This window comes from Dermacentor andersoni, chromosome 3 (genome assembly GCF_023375885.2).
Source record: "Dermacentor andersoni chromosome 3, qqDerAnde1_hic_scaffold, whole genome shotgun sequence".
Lineage (NCBI taxonomy): Eukaryota > Metazoa > Arthropoda > Arachnida > Ixodida > Ixodidae > Dermacentor > Dermacentor andersoni.
This window is the reverse complement of record NC_092816.1, coordinates 153,872,831-153,898,501: the sequence shown is the minus strand read 5'-3', so window position 1 is coordinate 153,898,501 and position 25,671 is coordinate 153,872,831. Positions and strand designations below refer to the sequence as shown.

The following is a 25,671-nucleotide window of genomic DNA, read 5'->3' as shown; positions in this document are numbered from 1 at the left end:
CGGCACTCCTTCCTATCTTCCATTTCTGTGCTGCTGTCACCTCCCTTCAGAAGAGTAGGCAGGCGTTGTTCCCCTTCCGGTGACAGTTGCCAGCCTGCCCCTCGCTTTCCCTTTCCTGTTAACTGTGTATATGTGTTTAAAACAAATAATAACTATTGTAGGCGTAGACCACGTTCCTCGCTACGCTGAGACTGCAGCTCTGCCAGCAGCGACCGCCCGTGACGTTGGTTTCTTCATCCTTCTCAATGTTGTTCTTTGCCACAGTGTTCCCCGACAACTACTGAGTGATAGAGGCCGTGTCTTCCTGTCGGAGGGCGTCCATGCCCTCCTCGCTGAGTGCAGGATAATTCACCGCAAATCGACCGCGTACCATCCCCAAACCAACGGTCTGACCGAGCAGTTCAATCGCACATTTGGTGACATGTTGCGGATGTACCTTTCATCCGATCACTCCAACTGGGACACCGTACTCCCTTTTGTTACGTTCGCATACAACACCGCGGCGCAAGCGACCTCCGACTTTCCCCCTTTTTTTCCTTGTGTATGGCCGTGAGCCTTCATGCCCATTGGACACCAACTGCCGTACCAACCTGACGCTACAGAGTATACGCCGCTTTCCGAAGTCGCCAAATATGCTGAAGATTACCGTCAGCTGGCACGTGCCCTGACTAGTGAGACACAAGAACGTCAAAAGACAAAACATGACCGTGCTCATCAACCACCGCACAACTTTGCTCCTGGTTCGCTTGTGTGGCTTTGGATACCAGGCCACGCGCCTGGCCTTTCTTCTAAACTCCTGGCGCGTTATCAAGGTCCTCTTCATATCTTCGAAGCCACGTTACCGGTCAACTACATCGTCGAGCCGCTCACAGTGTCACCAGACCTGCGTCATCGTGGACGAGAGACAGTACATGTCAACCGCCTGAAACCATATTGCGATCCACTCATCTTCTCCGCGCCCTGAGTCGCCAGGATGGCTACGCTTCGCTCCCGGGGCATTGTAATGAAGCAGACGCGCCCCGTGTATGTGCCCACTGACGAGGAAGACGAAGGACCGTGCCGTGATTGCGAGCGAGCCCCGTGCTACGGACAGCCCTTGCAGTGCCCTTACCTAGCGTTCCACAACGTTGTGAACGACAATACACCTCGTGGCACATGAAGCACTAATATTTACCTGGCCTTTTTGTTGCGTTTCTCTTTCCTGTAAAATGTATAAATCGTCTCATTTTCACAATAAACATTAGTTGGAAGTTAACCCTCATCCCTCTCTAGTGTCATCCTGTTGATAATGCTTCACGCTGTGCGCTCTTGCAACATTTATGTGTGTGTGTGTGTGAGTGTGCGCGCGCATGGGTTTGGAGGTGAAAAAGGGGCCTTGGGCGGGGACATCATTCTTCTCCTGCGCATACTTATGAATTCATTAACTGCAGCCCAACAGAATGACAATAGACAAGAACGAAGTGAACACACAGAGCGCTTCGTTCTTAATCCTTGTCTATCTGTTGCGCTGTAATTAATTATGAACACACGCCAACTCGTCCAGTTTTCCGTACTTATGTCGGGCCCATAAGCCCGCTTGTGTCGCGGAATATTTGCATGACTATGTATCCTGTAAGTTAATTTCTTGGCCATGTGCTTGCAAGCCCCGTGTCGATCTCCCGATTTTCCTGATAATCTTGTGTAATGTGCCGGCCCTGACAGTTCAGGTGAATCCATAGAGGCATGCAGGATGTTGTAGTCTGCAAATCTGCACTGCAAGTGCTGCTTTGATTGCTTTCAGTTCAGCTTTTCTGGGTGCAGGATGTCTTGGTATGGTCCCGATTTGTGTGTTATTTAATTTTATATGGCTTAATGCTACCTTTGCGCTGATATTCATGATTAGCAACCTCCTCTGTGTGTTTGGCAGTTGCACATAGTCTCCTGGCGTAATTATTTACCTCCATATTGCATGATATGAGCCTGTTGTCTTTCAAGTCCAGGTGCTCCTGAAGTTTTGTTTCTGAGTGTAAGAGTAGTTCGTCTTTGCATATCATATGCGTGCAACGATGGCGTAGAGGTAGAGCATCCGCCTGGCGTGCAAGAGGACCGCGGTTCGAATCCCGTTGCCGCGCAATTTTCCACCTGATTAAAAAAATCCGCGTGTTGATAAGATTGCATAAACAAGCCTGTAGTGCGGCCTGATCCTGGTGACCAGAACCGGTGACGCACTCTCTCACCAGAGCAGGATTGGCCACCCTGGTGAAGCACTTAGCCACAACCTCCTCTATGAATACAACAATAAAACCCCGGCCCCTCAGTCCCCAGCAGCTGCGAAGCAAGTGCCCACGGCGGTGGTCAGACCTGTGACGCAGCAGAGGGTGCTAAGAATTTCTGGATCTGGACAGGCCGCCATTGGAATCTGAACCTGGCAACGTTTAACGCTAGAACGTTATCTAGTGCGGCGAGTGTAGCAGTGCTATAGGAATTAGCGGGCATTAAATGTGACATAATAAAGCTCAGTGAGGCTAGGAGGACAAATGAAGCATATAGAGTGCTAAAAAGCGGGCACGTCCTCTGCTACCGGGGCTCAGCGGAGAGACGAGAACTAGGAGTCGGATTCCTGATTAATAAGAATATAGCTGGTAACATACAGGAACTCTGTAGCATTAACGAGAGGGTGGCAGGTCTTGTTGTGAAACTTAGTAACAGGTACAAATGAAAGGTCATACAGGCCTAGACGCCTACATCCACTCATGATGACGAGGAAGTCGAAAGCTTCTATGAAGACGTGGAATCGGCGATGGAATCGGTCAAAACAAAACACACTATACTGATGGGTGACCTCAATGCCAGGGTAGGCAAAAAACAGGCTGGAGACAAGTCAGTGGGGGAAAGGGGCATAGGTTAAAGGAATAGCAGGGGAGAGTTATTAGTAGAGTTTGCAGAACGGAATAATTTGCGGATAATGAATACCTTCTTCCGCAAGTAGGACAACCGAAAATAGAAGTGAAGGAGCCCGAATGGCCAGATTACAAATGAAATATACTTCATACTCGGCGCTACCCCTGGCATCATACAAGATGTGGACGTGCTCGGGAAGGTGCGCTGAAGTGAACATAGGATGGTAAGATCTCGAATTAGCCTAGACTTGAGGAGGGAACGGAAGAAACTGGTACGTAAGAAGCTGACCAATGAGTTAGCGGTAAGAGGGAAAATGGAGGAATTCGGGATCAAGCTACAGAACAGGTACTGGCTTTAACTCAGGAGGAGGACCTTAGTGTTGAAGCAATGAACGACAATCTTAAGGGCATCATTAAGCAGTGTGCAATAGAACCCGGTGGTAACTTCATTAGACAGGATACTGGTAAGCTATTGCGGGAGACGAAAAATCTGGTTAAAAACGTCAATGTATGAAAGCCCCTAATCTTACAGCTGGAATAGAATTGGCAGAGCGTTCTGAGTTAATCAACAAGCGTAAGATAGCTGACATAAGGAAGTATAATATGGATAGAATTGAGCATGCTGTCAGGAATGGAGGAAGCCTAAAAGTAGTGAAGAAACTAGGAATAGGCAAGAATAAGGTGTATGAGTACGATGGTATGAGTACGAAGCCGGCAATATCATTACTAATATGGATAAGATAGTTCAAGTGGCTGAGGAGTTCTGCAGAGATTTATACAGTACCAGAAGCACGCACGACGATAATGGAAGAGGGAATAGTCTAGAGACACTTGACATCTCGCAAGTATCGCCGGAAGAAGTAAAGAAAGCCTTAGAAGTTATGCAAAGGGGGAAGGCAGCTGGGGAGGATCAGGTAACAGCAGATTTGTCGAAGGATGGCGGGCAGATTGTTCTAGAGAAACTCGCCACTCTGTATACGCAATGCCTCATGACCTCGAGCGTACCGGAACCTTGGAAGAACGCCAACGTAATCTTAATCCATAAGGAAGGGGACGCCAATGACTTGAAAAATTATAGACCGATCAGCGTAGTGTCCGTTGCCTACAAAATATTTACTAAGATAATCGCAAATTAAATCAGGAAGACCTTAGACTTCTGTCAACCAACCGTCCAGGCAGGATTTCGTAAAGGCTACTCAACAATAGACCATATTCACACTATCAAACAGGTGTTGGAGAAATCTGTGGAATATAACCAACCCTTATACCAACCCGCATAACCAACGCTTTCATTGATTACGAGAAAGCGTTTGATTCAGTCGAAACCTAAGCAGCCATGCAGGCATTACGGAATCAGGGTGTAGACGAGCCGTATGTAAAAATAATGAAATATATCTAGAGCGGTTCCACAGCCACTGTAGTCCTCCATAAAGAAAGCAACAAAATCCCAATAAAGAAGGGCGTCAGGCAGGGAGATACGATCTCTCCAATCCTATTCACAGCGTGTTTACAGGAGTTATTCAGCTACCTGGATTGGGAAGAATTGGGATAAGAGTTAATGGAGAATACCTTAGTAACTTGCGATTCGCTGATCACATTGCCTTGCTTAGTAACTCAGGGGACCAACTGCAATGCATGCTCACTGACCTGGAGAGGCAAAGCAGAAAGGTGGGTCTAAAAATTAATCTGCAGAAAACTAAAGTAATCTTTAACAGACTCGGAAGAGAACAGCAGTTTACGATAGGTAGCGAGGCACTAGAAGTGGTAAGGGAATACATCTACTTAGGGCAGGTAGTGACGGCGGATCCGGATCATGAGACGGAAATAATCAGAAAAATAAGAATGGGCTGGGGTGCGTTTGGCAGGCATTCTCAGATCATGAACAGCAGGTTGCCATTATCCCTCAAGAGAAAAGTGTATAATAGCTGTGTCTTACCAGTACTCACCTACGGGGCGGAAGCCTAGAGGTTTACGAAAAGGGTTCAACTGAAATTGAGGACGACGCAGTGAGCTATGGAAAGAAGAATGATGGGTGTAACGTTAAGGGGGGGATAAGAAGAGAGCAGATTGGGTGAGGGAACAAACGCGAGTTAATGACATCTTAGTTGAAATCAAGAAAAAGAAATGGGCATGGGCAGGGCATGTAATGAGGAGGGAAGATAAACGATGGTCATTAAGGGTTACGGAATAAATTCCAAGAGAGGATAAGCGTAGCAGGGGGCGCCAGAAAGTTAGGTGGGCGGATGAGATTCCAGGGACATGGCCACAATTAGCAAATGACCGGGGTAGTTGGAGAAGTATTGGAGAAGCCTTTGCCCTGCAGTGGGCGTAGCCAGGCTGACGATGATGGTGGTGCATATCATATTCCAGCTGGCCTAGTATGCTGTGGCCAGTTTCTGAGCTCTTGAGCCAAAGAACTTGTGCCGCAGGCTGCAACTCTAGGCTAACAAGGTGCATGTTCGTTGGCTCTTTCTCGTAGAAGTCTTCCAGCATGGTAAAGTTGGAAAGACCTGCCAGTACCCGACGCCTGTATTTGATCAGTTGTCTTTTTTGTGTGCTGCTGGAAATTCATACCGTACAATACCTTGGACACACGTACATCATCTGTGATTGTCAATAGTATCCACTCGTCCAAGCAACCTGATTCCGAGATTATTCTTTTCACCAGGTGCAGAATTTGTGTCCAGGCATGGCATAATTCTTTCACCTACGGGCTGACTCTGCCGTATTGGGTCTACACTAGCTGAGGATATGGGGATGTTGACTTGAGGATATATTGTGTACCTATGTGAAGCACAACATGTATTCTGGGGTAGTTCTTGATTATAGTCTCATTTCCAACGTCAATGCAAGCTGACTTATCTGAAAGCGAGGGGCCAGAATGGCTAAGAAAGTCTGCTATTTTGTCGAGAGCTTGTTGCATCATTCTTGATTTCTGTATAAGATAGTTTTCTCATAGACTGTACTACCCTATAGAATGTAGTACTTCTTGTAGTGTGCCTGTGTTGTTGGTGTGGGCGGACCATGTGTACCTCCAACTCTCACCTGCAATTTTCTCTCCTTCAAAAAGTTACGGTGCAACTTAAGTGCTCTACCACAAAATTTTTTGCTTATCGTTCCTCCTATAAGAGTAGCATGAGGTACTGTATTAAAGGCCTCTTAACTCTCTTAATTCTTTCATAAGCTGAATCACACAATGCCATCTAATAAAGTTTCTGCTGCTTATGGCCCACTCATATCTGCCAGAATGGACAGTTTTTGAAAAAACAGTTTTCTTTGTGCTTTGTGCATGACGTCGTGTGAGCATTCATGTCTTTTGACATTTTTACGTCTGCAAAATCAGCTACCTGATAGTGTACTTGCTATGCCTGATCATGCTTATATGTGCAGTGCATTGGAACAATGCATCTTGGTTCAATGAAGGTTGACATATTCGAAGTATCAGGAAGGATATTTGTTTTACAATTGCGCCCTTTGATTTCTATTCGTGTAAGCATTGCCTGTTAGATTTTGCATAGGCATGCCCCCATTATTAAATAGCAGTTGGGAGTTCAAGGATTCACTAAACGATGATAAACTATATTCAAGTGCAAGAGGTTTTTTTTACCCATGATTACCATCGAAACGCTACTGCCATGGCTGGCAATTCATCCCCTCACTTCGTGTTGCAGCAGCATGCTATAACCACACTCGCAGGTGAATAAATTGAACAACTGTTTGTCTACAGATTTGTTTTTTTTTTGCCGGTATGTAGGTAAAACTTACAAAAAGTGTGTTATTGCAAAAGAGCTATTTCTGGTCCTTTATTGAACAAACTGCAAATTCTGTATAATTGAAATGCAGAAATTTCTTTGAAAATCCCAGGGTGATATGCTCTTGTAAGAAGCATGGTACTGCGTTGTTTATAATGTCACGTGGTGGTGACGTTGAAGAACACAGTAGCAATACTGTGAAAGACAAAATTAACTTTTATTGGGCGAACCTGTGCCTACAAAAAACAGGCTACACTTATAGCTCAACGATAGCGGCGAACACGGTCGGCGATCGTCGAAAATCTGATCAACGGGTCAAGCGCGTCGGCTTTTACACATCAATCGTCGAATGTTCCAGACTAATCGTTGGGACTCGCGTGCCTTCCACAAAGTTCTACACCATTCGCGTCAGGCGATGAAATCAGATAACATAAGGTTCGGCGACAACAGACAGTGGATAGAAGCATCGATAACTTTCCAGACACTTCGGATACATGCAGGCGCGTCCCGCGCTGTGAGATAACATTTGTTAGGCGGCGAAACGTGGTCGCCCGATAAAGATAAGTACACGTGTCAATAAAGCTAGTAACGACGGAGGATATCGTTTTATGAGTTTACATACTAATTAGTGTGATCAAACCTTATTAGAAACTTATTAGAAACGCGTAAGGCATGGATATTTCTGAAAAGTTGATTAACTCTTGACGTGCAAGAACCGCTTATAACTAAAAGATTTACAGGAGGGTATGCAATTGGCTGACTTCGCTGCACAGTTTTGATTTACTTTTATTTAACGTGTCATCTTCTACTGTTTCATCTACATGAGAACAGGCTGTTTGCCTGCTTTTCGCATTGTTGCACGTGTTTTAGATGAGGGGCAGTAGGATGCGTTGTCAGTAGTTGACTTACTGTACTGTTATTTACCTTTGAAAGCAAGGGTTAATACAGGTGCAATAAGGATACAAAGATCGCAATATATTCAAGGTTTGTTTGTTTCTTTTCAGGGAAAGAAAGGTTATCCATAAGAGATGCGACTTAACGTGCATGAAATATTCCAGAACAAATTGAAGACGCTGTTTATTCAAGCTATGAAGTTAATGCTATCGCATAAAATTCATTACAATTCCCTGCACGTTTGGCATGTCAACTTTAATAAGTAAGTGAGGTAAGGTGACCTTTGAAGATCCGTCGGGATATTCACGCTTGAAAATCGACAAGAATGCAAATAAACAGTCCCGCGTTCAGCACAACGTCGAAACTTCGGGCAGTTTGCTGTCTTGTCATTTGTCATTGCAATGCCGAGGTTGGAATTATTTAAAGTTATCCGCACGCGTGATTTTTGCATGCTACTAAACAAAGGAAAATTGTGACGACCCCAGAAGTTCATGTCGTTTCCTGAGGATTGAACACCTCGTAGAATTGACACTTCGCAAAGGTGTACGAAGAAAACGTGAAAATGCACTTCATTTCAGCATCAACACTTGAAGAAACGCAAAGAAATAGGAGAATGGGAAGCTGCGGTACAAGAAAAAAGACTCGTCATGCAATAGACTACGTAAACATGCAGGGCGGCAGAAAAAAGGAAAAGTGGGCAGACATTCAGGAGCACTTAAAGAGAGAACAAAGAAGGGTGTATGCGGTTACAGCAACACACCATAGAGGCTCCGAAGCGCCGCCAATTATTGAGAAATAGGTTTGTTAAGGGTGCCACAGAAATAAATCGGAAAGAGGCGGTAGGATTAGGAATGCTCACACATCAGCGAGCCAAATGGGAAATAGTAAATTCAAATTGTCAAGAGCATTTTTGGTTATTATGTACAATGACTGGGAAGAAAGCTCGGCTAGGCGTAACGATTTGCGGACCGGAAATAACGGCAGAGAGAAGAGTCAGGAGTTAGTTACATGCCTAAGTGCTGACATTAGGGGTTTCGGGAAAGACGCCGAAATTGTTCTATTAGGTGGCGTGAATTCCCACATACAGGATCTAGATGGTTATACCGACAATATCGGGAAGTAAATGCTAGATCTTGGCGAACAACATAACCTCGATATCTTCAGTACAGGGCGTAATTGTGATAAGCAGACCACATGGGAAGTGGGAGAAGCGGCAATCGACACTCGAGAACTGTCTGAGGAGGAGGAAGAAATAACTTTATTGTGTGCCCTGCGAGTTGGTGGGGAGGGCCGAAGGCCCCGCCTAGGAGACGGCTAGGAGTTCGTGGATCCTGGCGGCATCCTCGGCCCGCTGGACTGACCGTAGCTGATCCTTGAGGGCGGGGCTGAGCAGCGCGGCTTCCTAGCGCGTGCGAAAAGCTGTTGCTGTTTTCGTTATTGTTATATATCCCTCGGCATTCGCATAATGTATGCTCCAGAGTGGCTCTGGATTCACATGTCTTGCATTTCTCCGTTTGACATATATGCGGATATATGATGTGCGAGAGCGCGGGATTAGGATACGTCCTAGTTTGTAACTACCGTCACACGACAGACTACTTTTTTGTCAATTTTGGGTGAGGTCGCGGGAATATGCCCCTCTGTAACTTATAGTGTTTCGTGTTGTCATTATATGGAGTCATTCTGTCCCCCAACTCCCACTCATTTACCGCACCGTCACGTCCGGAGGGTGTCGGGGCGTCATTTGCGACTGGGGCTCGGTCCGTAAGCCCTCGAGCCACGTCGTGTGCCGCCTCGTTGTTGCCGTCCTCCGCGTGACAAAGAAATTTATGATCCGTTGAAAGAAATGGTCATTGACGTGGATGGGTATAGAAGCATAGGGAGTGACCATAAATACATTATTTTGAAAATGGGGTATGCAGTTGGGAAAGAGAGGGAAGAGCGAAGAATGGCTGGTCCAGGTTTGAACGCTGAACAAATAACAAATATAGGCACAACAGACGAGAAAAAACTTAGCAAACGGCCAAGCAAGAAATGGTAATATAGTGAGCTTCTAAGTGTATTTACGACAGAAATAGCGAAAGAGAAGCTGCTTGATCATTCGAAAGAAAAAAAGAAACCGAAAAGCTGGTGGAACAGGGAGATACGAGAAGCGATCGCCGAACAACAGAAAGCATCCCGAGAGGACAAGCGGGCAAAAAAAAGCGCAGTTGCCGCAGGATAAAGTAGCCAGAAAATGGGGAATATACCGGGCGAAAAATATATTTGGTTCAAATACTGGTTCAAGTAAAGATAAAAGTTGAAAGTGGACGTTGGTTTCAGAAATACGCGAGAAAAAAAGGCCGTACTTAGAATATTTTGGAACCGCATAAACTTATTAGGCAGGAAGTCTGGCACAATACAACATATCCTAGACGAAGAAAGAAACAAACTGTTAGTTAGTACTAGAGCACTTACTGGAGTCACAAACTTTGCACGTGAGCCTGGGTAGATGTTGAATCGAAACAATGCACAAAATAAGGGCAGCTTTCATACAAACATTTTATTCTTCTGGATCCTCTTCTTGGTGACGGCACTTGTTTTCATCGAAAACCTGTACAACGGTGGACGTGTTACAAGTATTATTGAAGAACACTTCGCAGCATGACCAATTCTTCAGCTCCCCTGGTTTTTGATCATATTCTTTGTATGGTCGGCGCACCCAAAGTTCACAAAGAGGCTTTTCCCAATTCTCAGTGCTGCTGGTGAACGAGAGAGAGTCGTTGCTGCTCGAAAGGGTGCGGCTTTCGAACCTTCCTTCTACGGGTCCTGCGCAGCCGTCTGTGCGAATAATATAGTCACTTCTTTGAACTCCATTCTTGATAGAATTGAAAATTTATTTCAATGAGTGTGATCTTTTTAGGCAAGAGAACGAAATAAAAATTTGTTCTAGAAAAAAAGTGTTCATTGCGCAAATTAATATATTCAAGAAAACTGTTCCATTTGGAAAACTATCTATGCCATGTGCGCCACTGTTTAGAAAACAATTTACCTACGAGATACCGCACACTGTACAACAATGCTGTATAACTGAAGAGCTATTCGTCGAAGGTTACCACAAGCCTTTTAAAGGTTCCGCAACTATCACATCGAAGGATAATATTGTTCATATGTACAAGTCTAAAACTGAATTGTGGAAGCATGCACACGCAAACTCACGCTCTTTAAATATTTTGTCAGCTTTCCTTTAAACGTGGAAAATACAGCAATGCATTAAAACAATTGAAGTTCATGTTCTGAACGTGTTTTCAGTCGTTGAATTCAAATAGCTGTGCTAAATAGGACGATGTGAAAGTTCGTGATTATTTAAAACGTATTCTTTTTATTTGAAACACTTTTTGAAAAACAGGCCACGCAAGTTAGTTTAAATACGTCACTATACGTTATGTCACCAGGAGAACATTATGTGCAAGAAAAAACCCAAGCAATCAATTGACCAGTTAAACTAAAACAGTACGTAACATTTTAGTTACAGACCTTATGGTTCATTTTTATATTGGCAATTGTTGAAGCAAAACCTAATAAAATCTACCTATGTGTTGCAACATTTCAAAACAGCCCTGTAAACTCAAATAATTTGCCTCACATTATTTGTTCAATTGACTTCCTTACGTGCACCACTGCGAAGCGCAGCTCGCGGTTCAACCCCGCTGTGACGTATAGCAAAGCGGCGTAAAATGAAGCTGCCGTCGAAGTTCGTTTTTCCCGCAATGTTATTCAATCTTATTTATGTTATGCCGATTGGCGCCCTGCGCAACCGCGATTGGATGCAAATAACTGGTCCGCCACTATTTCTAATCCGCAGTTACAAGACAGAAAACAAGTCGTTAACGTTTATCCGTGCTACTCTGAAGAACCTGCTACTAAGATAGGTGTACCGAAGGGGTCCACATTAGGTCCCCTACTTTTCCTAACTTACGTTAATGATCTGCCTAGTTGCTCCATATCATCGAAGAGCATTCTGTACGCTGACGACATTACTACATTTAATTCCAACAATTGTGTAACAACGCAAACAAGCAAGCTAAACGAAGATCTCGTGAAACTTTCCACATGGTGTGAGCTGCAGATTAACTAAACTGAAACCAATTTTGTCGTCTTTGGCTCGCATCAGCGGTCGCCTGAGCTTCTTCAATCCATTTCCATCAACAATCACCTAATCACTGCAGTTGATCATTGCACCGATTTAAATAGGCACGGAATTTGATCGCCGACTTAAGTTTCACCTTCACATAGCTAATGTAAAAAAGAAAATGGCACATGGAATACTCGTTCTAATCAAAGCACGACCATACTTGTCGTTTTGTACTCTCACGCCGCTTTATTACGCTTCTATTCATTCTCATATTAACTATAACATTGAATAATGTGGAAACAATTATAACAGTCACCTAACTTCGTTGCAAGTCATTCAAAATCAAAGTATTCGTGAATAACATTTTCACCTCGTAGCATTAGCCCAAATGAGTTATTACATGTACATTACATTTTGAATGTGACTGATCGTGTTATAGATAACCTGGCCATTTCTATTTTCAAGGCATCAATCAATAAAATTGCAATAACCATCATACCAAAGATATCCCTTATTAATACAAAGAATACTAGATTTGCAGGTAATATGAACTTCATTTTACCCTGCGTTCGCACCAACAACGGCAAGCAGTCATTACATTTTTCAGCTTTATCTCTCAGGAACACATTACAATTTTCTTTAAAATTGCTCAGAGCTCACAAATTTCTTACAGAACTTAAGTGCTTTCATTTAGCCTCCTCCGAGTTTCCTTTCTGAGCGTAGTATGTGTTGTATTTTTATGTTTAAGTTTGTTTCTTTATTTGCCTCCTGCATTTTTTTACTTAAAAAAATACTCCCTTTGTAGTTCTATTACTGACTAATTCGAAACCTTGTTATTGTTTATTGCATTCAACTGCTGCTTTTCGGTTCATTTATGCCTTGTCTCCCAAAGTCGGTTATTATCGTACATTCTACATGTTGCCATTGTTGTTTCTATTATTAATTCTTGTCATCATGCACAGGAGGTCGCATTTAAGTTTCTAACTACGGGACCTCCTTCTGTATGTCCTCATCATGTAATTATCCCCATTTTCTCATGAATAAACTGATTCTGAAACCGATTCTGAAAGCATGGTGTCACGTGCGCACAAGCAGACATGAACACATCTCTCTCGATGACCGCAGAGACTCACTGTGACAACGATGGAGTGTGAAAGCGCGGCAGCAGCAACGAGCGAATTGACCTTCGTGCTGTCTCGCATCAACGCGAACGAAGCCGCGGAAAGACCGCGCACGGCTGATTTTTTTCCCCAGCGGAGAGGCCTCACAACATACAGCGGACGGAGTACAACGCGCCCCCCTACCGACCCTCCCCCCGGAGTCTTGCGCGCAACGGAAGACGGCGCGCTTCCTCCCGCTTCCCTCCCTTCCGTGTCACATGTTTTCACTTGCACATGCAGCGTACGGCGCGCGGCGACGACCTTATCGCCCTTGGACTTCATATGGAACCTCACAGCGACGGAAGAAATGCGCCTGGAGTGCCCATGTAATTGCTATCGCAATAAAAGTGATACCAGCATGCTTTAATCGCCCAAGACAAGAACTCATTGTGATTTCATGTAACTTCCGAATAAGATATGACGTGCAACGTAGTGGAAAAAGGGGTTAGAAAGAGTAGTCACCAATGGCACAAAAAGTGATGAATATCGATGGGTGGGGTACAAGGTGGTTCGGGGCCCAAGCAGGAAAATCGTGGTGACGGAGCTCGTAGTGGTTCCTGGTAATCAACAGGCAAACGCCAGGTAGCATGGTCAGGCGTACCACTCGCAATGAAGTCAACAAAGAAGAGATCGCAGTTCTCGCTGAGAGAGCCTCTTTGGATCTGTTGGAGTCGGGAAGGTCGAGCCCTGAGCACGGCAGCATCCTGCAGCACCTGATGCTCTTGTCCCACCTGATATTTCGATTATTCTATAACGGAGGTGTTCGCCTAGCTGCACTAGTTCTAGGTTAGGAGCGGTAGGCCGAAACAAGCCGGTGCTACAGCGAAACGGGAAAGCAAGCGCTTCTTTTCGTCTTCTTTCAACAGCACCATGTCCTCTGCCCAGTGCCTTCAGTACAGTTAGACCCTACCGAAAGAGCAGCCATCCTGGCGACCTAAAGACAGGAGAACAAAGGGCTCAAATACACTTCTTGAGCGAGGAGACGTGGACAATTTCCTGGCCGCGACGACGCTGGTAGGAAGACGCTTCCATCGGCCCAGTGAGGTCGTTTACCATGTATGTTTGCTTCAATACCAAATAAAGACCGTGGTACTTAGAGAGCAGCTTGGAGGAAAGGCCTGAATGAGTAGAGGGCACCTGTAATCAGACAAGCGAGCCGTAGCCGTAGTGGATGCCTCCTGGCGATACTTATGGCGCTACTGGTCCTGGGATGTGAACGAACGAGCGAGCTGGCGACATTATTTGGCGTATGCAGCCGCTCGAGAAACTGTCGTCGACTCCGAAGCATCTGGCCAGTAAGGTAGAATCGTGTCCGTAGTGCATGAAGGTTCGTGTCCGTAAAAGAAAAAAAAAAGGGAGGACCCTGTGGTGCCTTGCGTGGAAGTATTGTTAGCGTAGGTGACGAAAGGCAGAATGCGATCCCAATTCGAGTGGTCAGATGAAACATACATAGCCAACATGTCGCGAAGGGTGCGGTTAAAATACTCTGTATCCCATTAGTTTGACGATCACATTCCGTGGTAGTGCGGTGAATGATGCGACACTCCTTTAGCAATGCTGAAATGGCGTCGGAGAGGAAAACGTGACCGCGACCGCTCAGTAATTCTCGAGGTGCTCCATGGCGTACAATTAGGTTTTGAAGGATAAAACTGGCGACGTGTTTTGCTGTGGCAGATGCTGGGAGTGAAGTTTCAGTGTGCCGCGTGAGGTAGTCGATAGCAACAATAACCCAGCGGTTGCCGCTTGTGGTGTTAGGAATGCCGACGCGGTCGAATGCTCGCGCGGGACATGGTAAAGGTTGCACGGGGCCGGCGGCATATTCAAGTGGCGCCTCGCGCCGCTGGCACATGGGACATGACAAGACATACTGGCGAACGAAACGGTACATACCGCGCCTGTATTACCGAAGCTGAAGGCGAGAGTATGTCTTTAATATACAAATGTGGTCGCATTGTGGGTTGTCGTTGAACGTGGCGCAGATGTCGGAGCGGAGTTGTCTGGGAATAACAAGCAACCACTTGCGGCCGCTGGAGTTGTAGTTGCAGTGTTACAGCAGGTTATCCCGAATGATGAAGTAAGCGGCTTGGCGACGGAGTGTCCGAGAGATCGGCGCTGGCGACTGGCTAGACAGGAAGTCCATAAACGAAGAGATCCGTGGGTTTTTGGGCTGCTCTGATGGCATGTCGGAAATGTTGAGGGCGAAGGCACTGCAGTTGGAAATAGACGAGTGGACGAGACTAAAAGGCAGCGGTGACCGCGATAGAGTGTCTGCGTCTGAATGCTTTCGGCCTGAACGATAAACAACGCGAATGTCGTATTCTTGTAGGAGCAATGCCCAACGAGCGAACCGACCTGTTGGACCTTTTCGTGAAGAGAGAGAGAAAACAAGGATAGGAAAGGCCGGGAGGTCAACCAGAAGAGCTTCCGGTTTGCTACCCTACACGGGGGGTCAGAGAAAGGGGAATAGAAAGAGGAAAAAAGGGAGAGAGTATGCACTGAGTGCGTGTGGGAGGGATACTATACACAGGGCCACTATAAACGGTCTCTTAAGCCGGTGCACTTGAAGTATAGCACTAGTGCACGAATCGCTTTTCGAGCCAGTGACGGGTGTGGCCACGGTCCGAGTATCTTTGACTCGGTGAACGGTCTCGAGTCTAGTCGGTGTAACGTTGCCCGCCGAGAGAGGCGTTGGACATCGTAGCGAGGGCACGTACACAATAGGTGCTCGATGGTTTCCTCGCACCCACAGGAGTCGCACATCGGGCTCTCGGCCATTCCCAAACGATAGGAGTACGCGTTCGTGAACACCACTCCCAGCCACAAGCGGCACAGCAAGCTTGTTTCGCCGCGGAAAAGGCTAGATGGCAGTTGTAGCCGTAGCGTGTGATCCAATTTATCTAATCGGAAACTGAAGGCACTTAAACTCCAGAGATCTTGTGACTTCTTGCGTGCAAGTAGGCAAAGTTCCCCGGCGGCGTCCGACTTCGCCAAAGGTGTTGGACGCGTCTGGGTATCTTCATGGGCAGACCGGGCAGCCTTGTCAGTTAGGTTGTTGCCGACGATGCCACAGTGAGCATCGTGGTGCACTTTCCTGATGTCAGATATAATCTGCTCGTAAGTTTTGTGATGTAATGCAGACTTGATACTGTGAAGAGCTGCCTTAGAATCACAAAATACGACCCACTTCTCTGTGGATTCTTCGGTGATGTACGCCATAGCGGCATGGAGAGCTGCAAGTTCTGCCGACGTAGATGTATTAATGTGTGACAATTTGAATCTAAGTGTAACCTGCCTAGATGGAACGACGAATGGGGCAGTTGAGCTGGTAGGTAAGGTCGAACCATCGGTATATAGATGAATGTGATCATGATACGTCTGGTGCAGTAATAGGAACGTAAGTCGCTTCAGAGCCGGCGATGAATGCTTGGACTTTTTTGTAATTCCAGGAATAGCATAATTCACTTGAGGCTGTCGCAGGCACCACAGGGGAGATGAAGGTTTCGCCGCCGGTGTAAAAGATGTCGGTATGCACTCTTGATGAGCGCTAATCACTCGTTAAAAGGTCGCTTGAGGTCTCTCGGCTGTTAGGGAGGCCAAATGATTGTTGGGGATCCTTTACAGATGGCGAATGTGCCCTCTGAGAGACTCGACAGCTACATGTGTCTGGGTTATATGGTCTCCCGCGATGGCAATTGTTGCTGCTGTTGAGGTGCACCGAGGCTGCCCTAAAAACGTGCGTAGGGCTTGACCTTGTATGCTTTCCAAAGCGGGAAAGTTCATCTTGCATGCATTTGACAACACTGGTAGACTGTAACGTAGGAATCCGAGGAACAATATCCTGTACAGCTGCATCATAGAACAAACTGGTGTACCCCAGTTTTTCCCGCAGAGAAATTTGAAGACCTGAGCTATGGAACTAACGTCTTCAGATAGACGCAGTGGGGGCTCCACGAGAGGTTGCGGTCAATGATGACGCACAGAAAGCGATGCATCTTAACATACAATACAGCTTGACCACTGATTGAAACAGGATACAATGACATGTGCTTGCGCGTGAAACCAACCAATGCGCACTTTTCAGTAGACACACTGAGGCCTTGTTCTCGGAGATAAGGCGCCGTCATGGTTGCCGCCCGCTGAAGCCTGGCTCGTACCTGAGGGCGACTCACCGAAGAGGCCTAGATGCTAATGTCGTTGGCGTATATTGAGACATGAACTGTCTGCGATGAGTACTCAGCTAGTCCTACCAGGATGAGGTTGAACAAAATAGGGCTCAACACTCCACCCTGCGGCACACCACGGCAGATGTAATGGTCTGAAGTTGGGCCGTCTTCGGTCTCTAAGAAAAAGCACCTCTCAGTCAAATAGTCCCGAATATATTGATACATCCTGCCACCAACTCCAATAGCTTCAAGTGAGTTCAGTATGGCCTCATGGGCGACGTTGTCGTATACTCCTTTTATACCTAGAAAAAGTGCCACTGATAGGTGCTTGAGGCTTTCTTGATTTTGGACCCAGGTTACGATGTCAATGACGTGGTCTATGGACGAGCGACCTCGACGAAAGCCCGTCATGGCGTCCGGATAGATGTCGAATCGTTTTAAATACCGTTCCAAGCGAGCAAGAATAATTCTTTCCATGACGTTTCTGATGCAGCTCGAAAGCGCAATCGCACCATATGATGAGAGCTCAAGCGGAGACTTTCCAGATTACAGAATGGAGATCAAGCGGTTCGATTTCCAATGTTTAGGAACGGCGCCGTTCTGCCAAGACTCATTGTAGTAGTTGAGCAGCTCATCGCGTGCGTCATATCCAAGATGGCATATTGTCACGTGGTGGTGACGTTCAAAAACACAGTAGCAATACTGTGAAAGACAAAACTAACTTTTATTGGGCGAACCTGTGCCCACAAAAACAGGCTACACTTATAGCACAACGATAGCGGCGAACACGGTCGGCGATCGTCGAAAATCTGATCAGCGGGTCAAGCGCGTCGACTTTTATACAGCAGTCGTCGAATGTTCCAGACTAATCGTTCGGACCCTCGTGTCTTCCACAAAGTTTACACCATTCGCGTCACGCGAAGAAACCAGATAACACAAGGTTCGGCGACAACAGACAGCCGGGTAGAAGCATCGATAACTTTCCAGAAACTTCGGATACATGCAGGCGCGTTCCGCGCTGTGCGATTACATTTGTTAGGCGGCGAAACGTGGTCGCCCGATAAAGATAAGTACACGTGTCAATACCCCCCTCTTAAAAAGCATCGACCCGATGCTGCATACAAACGAAAGTAATAAAGAAAAACACCCGTAGCAAAAAAAAGACAACAAAATTAGGAAGTTCGTCAGCGTCCGTAAAAGGGTTTCAGACGCACCACGTGGACCACTTCAGATCGTGCGCGGCGCCGCTGTGAATGCGAAATTCCGTCTGGCACGACCTCTTAGTCCAGTGCGCCAATACGTCGAATGACCTTGTAAGGTCCGAAATAGCGGCGCAATAGTTTCTCACTCAGTCCTCGTCGGCGTATCGGTGTCCAAACCCAAACTCGGTCGCCTGGCTGGTACTCGACGAAGCGTCGCCGGAGGTTGTAGTGTCGGCTGTCTGTCTTCTGATGGTTCTTGATCCGTAGGCGGGCGAGCTGTCGGGCTTCTTCGGCGCGCTGGAAATAGCTAGCGACGCCAACATTCTCTTCGTCAGTGACGTGGGGCAGCATGGCGTCGAGCGTCGTCGTCGGGTTCCTGCCGTAAACCAGCTTAAACGGCGTAATCTGTGTTGTTTCTTGCACCGCCGTGTTGTAAGCAAAGGTTACGTACGGCAGGACCGCGTCCCACGTCCTGTGCTCGCCGTCGACGTACATTGCTAGCATGTGGGCGAGGGTCTTGTTCAGGCGCTCCGTGAGACGCATTCGTCGGCGGATGGTAGGCAGTTGTCCTCATGTGGCTTGTCGGGCTGTACTGCAGAATGACTTGGGTGAGCTCTGCTGTAAAAGCCGTTCCTCTGTCGGTGATGAGGACTTCTGGGGCACCATGTCGCAGCAGGATGTTCTCGACGAAAAATTTCGCCACTTCGGCTGCGCTGCCTTTTGGTAGAGCTTTAGTTTCAGCAAAGCGGGTGAGATAGTCCGTCGCCACGACGATCCACTTATTCCCGGTTGTTGACATCGGAAACGGCCCCAACAAATCCATCCCAATCTGCTGGAATGGTCGGCGAGGAGGTTCGATCGGCTGTAGTAATCCTGCTGGCCTTGTCGGTGGTGTCTTGCGTCGTTGACAATCTCGGCATGTCTTGACGTAACGGGCGACGTCGGCGGTCAGACGCGGCCAGTAATACCTTTCCTGTATTCTCGACAGCGTCCGGGAGAATCCGAGGTGCCCAGCGGTTGGATCGTCGTGTAGGGCGTGCAGTATTTCTGGGCGCAGCTCTGACGGTACAACAAGAAGGTAGCTGGCGCGGATTGGTGAGAAGTTCTTCTTCACGAGTAGATTGTTTTGAAGCGTAAAGAAAGATAATCCGCGCTTAAATGCCCTGGGGACAACGTCGGCGTTCCCTTCCAAATATTCGACGACGCCTTTTAGCTCCGGGTCTGCGCGTTGCTGTTCAGCAAAGTCTTCCGCGCTTATCATTCCAAGGAAGGCGTCGTCATTCTCGTCATCTTGCGGCGGCGGGTCAATGGGTGCGCGTGATAGGCAATCGGTATCGGAGTGTTTTCGTCCGGACTTGTAGGTTACAGTGATGTCGTATTCTTGTAGTCTGAGGCTCCACCGCGCTAGTCGTCCTGAAAGATCCTTTATATTCGCTAGCCAACACAACGCGTGATGGTCACTGACGACTTTGAATGGCCTGCCATAAAGATAAGGGCGAAATTTAGCTGTAGCCCAAACGATGGCGAGGCATTCCTTTTCGGTCGTAGAATAGTTGCCTTCCGCTTTTGACAGCGACCGGCTAGCGTAAGCTATCACCTGTTCGACTCCGTTTCTTCTCCGGACTAGAACGGCACCGAGGCCTAGGCTACTGGCGTCAGTATGGATTTCTGTTTCGGCGTACTCGTCGAAGTGCGCAAGTACCGGCGGCGACTGCATGCGTCGTTTGAGTTCTTCAAATGCGTCGGCCTTCGGCGTTTCCCACTTGAACTCAACATCACATTTAGTTAGACGTGTCAATTGCCTCGGCGATGCGTGAAAAGTCCTTGACAAAGCGCCTGTAGTAGGCACACATGCCAAGGAATCTACGCACTGCCTTCTTGTTGATGGGTTGCGGGAACTGTGCGATGGCAGCTGTCTTTTGCGGGTCTGGACGGACACCAGATTTGCTGATTACGTGGCCTAGGAATAGAAGCTCATCGTAAGCGAAGCGGCATTTTTCCGGCTTCAGAGTAAGCCCTGACGACTTGCTGGCATCTAGTACTGTCGCAAGCCGCCTGAGGCGATCGCCGAAATTTCCGGCGAAGACGACGATGTCATCCAAATAAACGAGACAGGTCTGCCACTTCAATCCTGCTAACACCGTGTCCATGACGCGCTGGAACGTTGCAGGCGGCGAGCACAGTCCGAATGGCATAACCTTGAACTTGTAGAGGCCGTCTGGGGTGATGAAGGCCGTCTTTTCGCGATCTCTTTCGTCGACTTCTATTTGCCAATAGCCAGACTTGAGGTCCATCGACGAGAAGTATTTAGCGTTGCAGAGTCGATCCAATGCGTCGTCTATTCGTGGGAGGGGGTATACGGCCTTCTTCGTGATCTTTTTCAGACGACGATAATCGACGCAGAAACGTAGGGTTCCGTCCTTTTTCTTTACCAGGACCACAGGGGATGCCCACGGGCTTTTCGACGGCTGGATGATGTCGTTGCGCAACATTTCGTCGACTTGTTCTCTTATAGCTGCACGTTCTCACGGCGAAACTCTGTAAGGGCTCTGACGGAGTGGTCGAGCGCACTCCTCGGTGATTATGCGATGCTTGGTGACTGGTGTTTGTCGAATCCTCGATGATGTCGAAAAGCAGCCTTTGTATCGTCGGAGCAGACTTCTGAGCTGCTGTTGTTTAATCACGGGGAGACTTGGATTAATGTCGTAGTCTGGTTCGGGAACCATCGGCGTCGGGGTAGATGCGGCGGAATCCGAGAGGACAAACGCATTACTGGTTTCCAGAATTTCCTCGATGTACGCGATCGTCGTGCCCTTGTTGATGTGCTTGAACTCTTGACTGAAGTTTGTCAGCAACACTTCAGTTTTCCCTCCATGCATTTGAGCGATCCGTCTTGCGACGCAAATTTCACGGTCTAGTAGTAGACGTTGGTCGCCTTCGATGACGCCTTCTACGTCAGCGGGTGTTTCGGTGCCGACCGAAATAACAATGCTCGAGCGAGGCGGGATGCTCACTTGATCTTCGAGAACACTCAAGGCGTGGTGACAACGAAAGCTCTCCGGTGGTATCGCTTGATCTTCCGACAGCGTTATCGATTTTCACTTCAGGTCTATGATTGCGCCGTGTTGGTTCGGAAGTCCATGCCGAGAATGACGTCTCGTGAACACTGTTGGAGGATAACGAAGGTGGCAGGGTAAGTCCGGTCATGAACGGTTATTCTTGCCGTGCAGATTATTCTTGCCGTGTCAATATGGCAACATACGTGATGCCATCAGGTCCTGGTGACGAAGAACGCCTGCAGGTCACCAACGCAGCATCGAGCTCTTCGACTGAAAATAGCACGTTCATTTCTGGTACACGTGCCTCAGGGATGTCATTCAGTGCTGCTTCAATAATGATTGCCACGGACCCAGCAACCCGGGCACAGAACTCTTCAGCCACTTGAAGTTCCGAGCGGAGTTGGTAGAGGGCCAGAACAGCAAACGGCTTCCTTTGATGCGGAGATGAGCGAAGACCCCTGACTGTTCTCCATATGCGCGAGAGCGATTTTCGGGGATCAATCGACTAACAAAGTTTTCCATCGCTAGTCTTCCAATTTATCCATACGACGCTGGAATTTCTTTTGTATGCGTCGTGAAGCCTTCAGATCCAAGACGGACTTCATGCGCCGATACCTCCTCTCCAGCCTGTCGGCGTGCCGCACGCAGCCTCTCCAGTTCCATGTTCAAGTCTGTTCGCCTTGCTGACCTTGTAAGTGAGCAGATGGATGTTTTCAATGCCTCTGCGATTGCTTCTTGGATTGTGAGTGGCAGGCCTTCCCGACTGCAGCAGCAATGCTACTGCAGTTTTGCAGTAGGTTTTCAATGTACCAAACCAGGAGGAGCTCCCCTCACCAACATCCCAAAAGAGCCACATCCGTGTGTTTGCGTTGCCATGACGCGTATGTAAGTGATAATTTAGAACTTCTCAATTAGGATCCTAATTTTGAAAAAGTTTTATAGTGACTGGAGCACCAAGGCTTATACCAATGCCGTGTATACTTACCAGCCTCAGGTACTGAAGATAACACACTCACAACGTAGCAGTCTTCAGTTACATACAAAAACCTCCAACTTGGTGGTGACAAGGAAAAGCCATAGGCAGCTGCATAAAGACACACAGAGCAAATACTTTACATGCTTTGTCAAGTGCGCATGCAAATTTTTTCTTGAATAAACCTAAGAAAAGACATTATAAAAATAGCACGGTAACGTCTGGGCATTTCTAACGCTAGTATGTGTGAGCGAGCGTTGCGCCATAACAAGTGTCATTATTTCTTGAGTTTAAAGGAAACGCGCATCGTACCCCGAAGGGAGTCCTGTGGGCTCGGTGTAGCTGTAAGCTTCAGCAAACCCTAATCTGGGCGCACGTCTGTTCTACCGTTGCCTCGTTTGCATCTAAACTCTAAACCGTAATGGCTCGTCTTATGGACCGTTGGGGTTCTCTTATGTGCAGGCCATGCTCTACAAGCAAACCGTCGAAAGTCTTGTGCAAGTTCTTGTACAACGTTTCTATTGTCTGTGCTTTTGCAGTAAAGAAAAACAGAGTTGCTTAATAATTTCTCTTTGAACCTGAGCTCCGCGAGTTTTGAAGGGCATGCAACTGATGAAATATGTTATATTCGAAACATCCTCTTGTATTGTTGTCATCACACTTCATTAAGCAAAATTCGTGAAATTACCCAATGCTAAGTATTCAGATGTATTCCTGATGTTTGCAGAAGGATGTGCAGTACATACCAGGAACAACGAATTGCAATCCAGGCCACATAAGCACAATTAAAGCAAGGCGTTTCGGGAAATTCACAGACAACGCGCACTATGTTCAGCTCGGAGGAAGCGGTGTAATACGAGCAGACAGCAATAGCCAAAGACCGCAAGTCCAAAGTTTAAATTGCCTTAAGAGCACCCGTTGCAGTGATGTTTTACAGTTTTTTGGGCCAGAGATTATGAAGGATAGCAACATGGCTGTTAATTTTCTGGCTATTGCCAACGTAAACATTGCGAATTCTTTTCTCATGATATGCACATGTGGCTTCACATATTTTGATGGTTGCTTTGCATCATATTTGATTGCGAGCAGCATTCTCAGCGTACATCAGCCACTTCGGATTAACCTAGCCGCTTTATGCCACTCTTCAGTGATTAAAGCTTTCTTTGCAATTTTCCCGGTTTGGAAATCGAATCCCTGTCCCACGGTTTCATTAATAACAGAATCCTGGCGGTTTAGGGAGTTGTTTTATTGCTAATCGCAATAACGTCGAAAGTAAGATCGAGATTGGCTCAGCAGCAATTTTTTTTCACGGAGAGTGTGCTTGCTACGTAAAACCCCACATCGAAGTAACGGCCACCTCGCTGTGGATCGCTTCGAGTCCTCGCCCTCATTGGTGCTTCCGAGGCTAGCGGTGGGGGGGGGGGGGGGAGGGGGAAGGTGATTGGGGTTGCCATCCCTAAATTGTTTTTGCTTTCGTCATGTCTCCGTCGCTATGTGGACGAAGGGGCGTAAGGAGCGTGTCGCTTTTGGAGAAAAGGGAGCATAGAAGTAAATCTGGATGAGCGCGAAAAGTAAGGAAAGGACTGCGTAGTGGTGTCGGCCACAGTTTGGACAGATCAGCCATTCATGACGCCTGTGATGGAAGGAGACCAACCAGCGTAGAAGTTTGCACCTATCAAAGGCTCTTTAACCCCCGCCAGATTTGAGTATACGTTTGTTGGCAGCAATAGTCTCCTGTTCAGCAGCTATGCTAGTAACGCTACAAGGAGGGCTTCCACCAACCAGGGATTACAAGAAAGCAATGTACCCTACAGGTGGCTGCAGAAAGTTTTGGTCCCAACATTGGCGTGAGTCTCCCGCGTTCTAGATGATGCTTAAACCAGCCGCACCCCGTCGATCACGAGACTGAGAAGTTGTGAAAAGCCGCGCAGCTTTGACTCGTTAAATTGGGCAGCAACTACAGCGTCTAAAGGGACCGAAACTTGTACATGGGTTACCTCTTCCCACAATCAGCGTTCTGCTCCTCATCCTCGTTAGCCAGAACATAGAAGGCTTGCACACACATACCCCGCTTGGATAACTGACCTCTAAGCTTTTCTATTTGTAACAAGCTTCGCTCTCTCTCTTCTGGAAGCGCTATTAGGCAGTTTTCGTAGGGGGTAAGAGCTGTTGCTCCATTCATTGCTTAATTTCGTGTATGCATGCCTTCTTTGACGTGGACAGAAGTCGTTGGCCCTTAAGCTCATATGTTTCAATCGATTCGTTCGACAAGTAAGTAACTCATATACACCGATTTCTGTTATTGTTACACACGAACAGTATTTTTATAACAAAGTAATAAGCAGCTTTATATTAAATTACACTGCAGATCTTGCCACTTTTTAAAGGAATGTGAATCTCTGATGGAGTATGTTACACTTAGTCGCTTAAGTCTAAATAGCCAACGAGTGAAGGACTTCCGAAGTAGGTCTACCATTTCTTGGCCGACAAATTGATACGGCGCTTCTGTGGCTCCATTTTGATGGCCAATTCGAACGTCAATACCAGAAAATTATCTATGAAAGATTTTTCAGTTTCTCACTGGCCTTATCGGGAGCGCATTCCTCTAGCCTCAATAACAATAAAGTGCTACGCTTCACAGAGGACACAAACTGGAACATCGCACCATTTTGGAGTAACCAGTCTTGTGAGATAGGCGTCCGTATGTTACAAGACAGCCGTTTTTACTAGCGCGAATAGTGAGCTAGTCTTCAGTGTCGCTGCAAATAACTTCACAAGAAAACGAGGTAAGACTACCGATGAAACTTTTCTAGTGTAAATATTATTGAAAGCTGCCTTTCCAGTAATATTGGAAAATACATGGAACATAATCTTCAGCACAGCCTTTTCTTATATCCAGCTACTCCTGCAGAGAATAATGATATGGTCGTGAGAACGACGACGAAGTGGGTCTGTGCCCTTGGCGCGAGTGTATGTCGGCCTGGCGCTCTGGCTCCAGTCTAGTGTAAATAGTCTGTAAATAGCCTCTTTTGTCTGTGTCTTTTTACACTTAACATTCTGGTGGAGGTCAGCGATCCCCGTCCTCGCCACGGAACTCCGGAGTGGTCGGTACATCGAGCTTGTCACCATGCCTCTCGGTGGCGAGCCCGCCTCTGCAACGGCTTCGGCTGGTCCGACTGCTCCAATCGTCACGGTTGCCCAACATCGCGACCCTGGTGTGTTCTCTGGCCTGGAGGGACAGGACGTTGACGAACGGCTCAAGCTATATGAACATGCCAGCGCTAATAACAGGTGGGACCCAACTATTACGCTCGCCAATGTCATCTTTTATCTTGGCGGCACCCCACGCGTGTGGTACCAGACGCATGACGACGAGATCAGCAGTTGGGACTCTTTCAAAGAAAAGCTACGGGAACTGTTCGGCGACCCCATTGGCCGCAAGGTTGCCGCGAGAAAGGCTCTTGCGTCTCGTGTT

At 47.1% G+C, this 25,671-nt stretch overlaps 1 long non-coding RNA gene across 1 annotated transcript in view; it reads right to left on the bottom strand.

Moving 5' to 3' along the window:
* Nucleotides 1-10,052: 10,052 nt before the first annotated feature.
* The window catches only part of LOC129383011 (uncharacterized), a 35,714-nt gene continuing 20,095 nt past the window's right edge, over nt 10,053-25,671 (bottom strand). The window contains exons 2-3 of the long non-coding RNA XR_008610959.1: nt 22,209-22,307; nt 10,053-10,345 (exon numbers count right to left, since the gene is read on the bottom strand). This is a non-coding gene — a long non-coding RNA (uncharacterized lncRNA). The remainder of the gene's footprint in view (nt 10,346-22,208; nt 22,308-25,671) is intronic.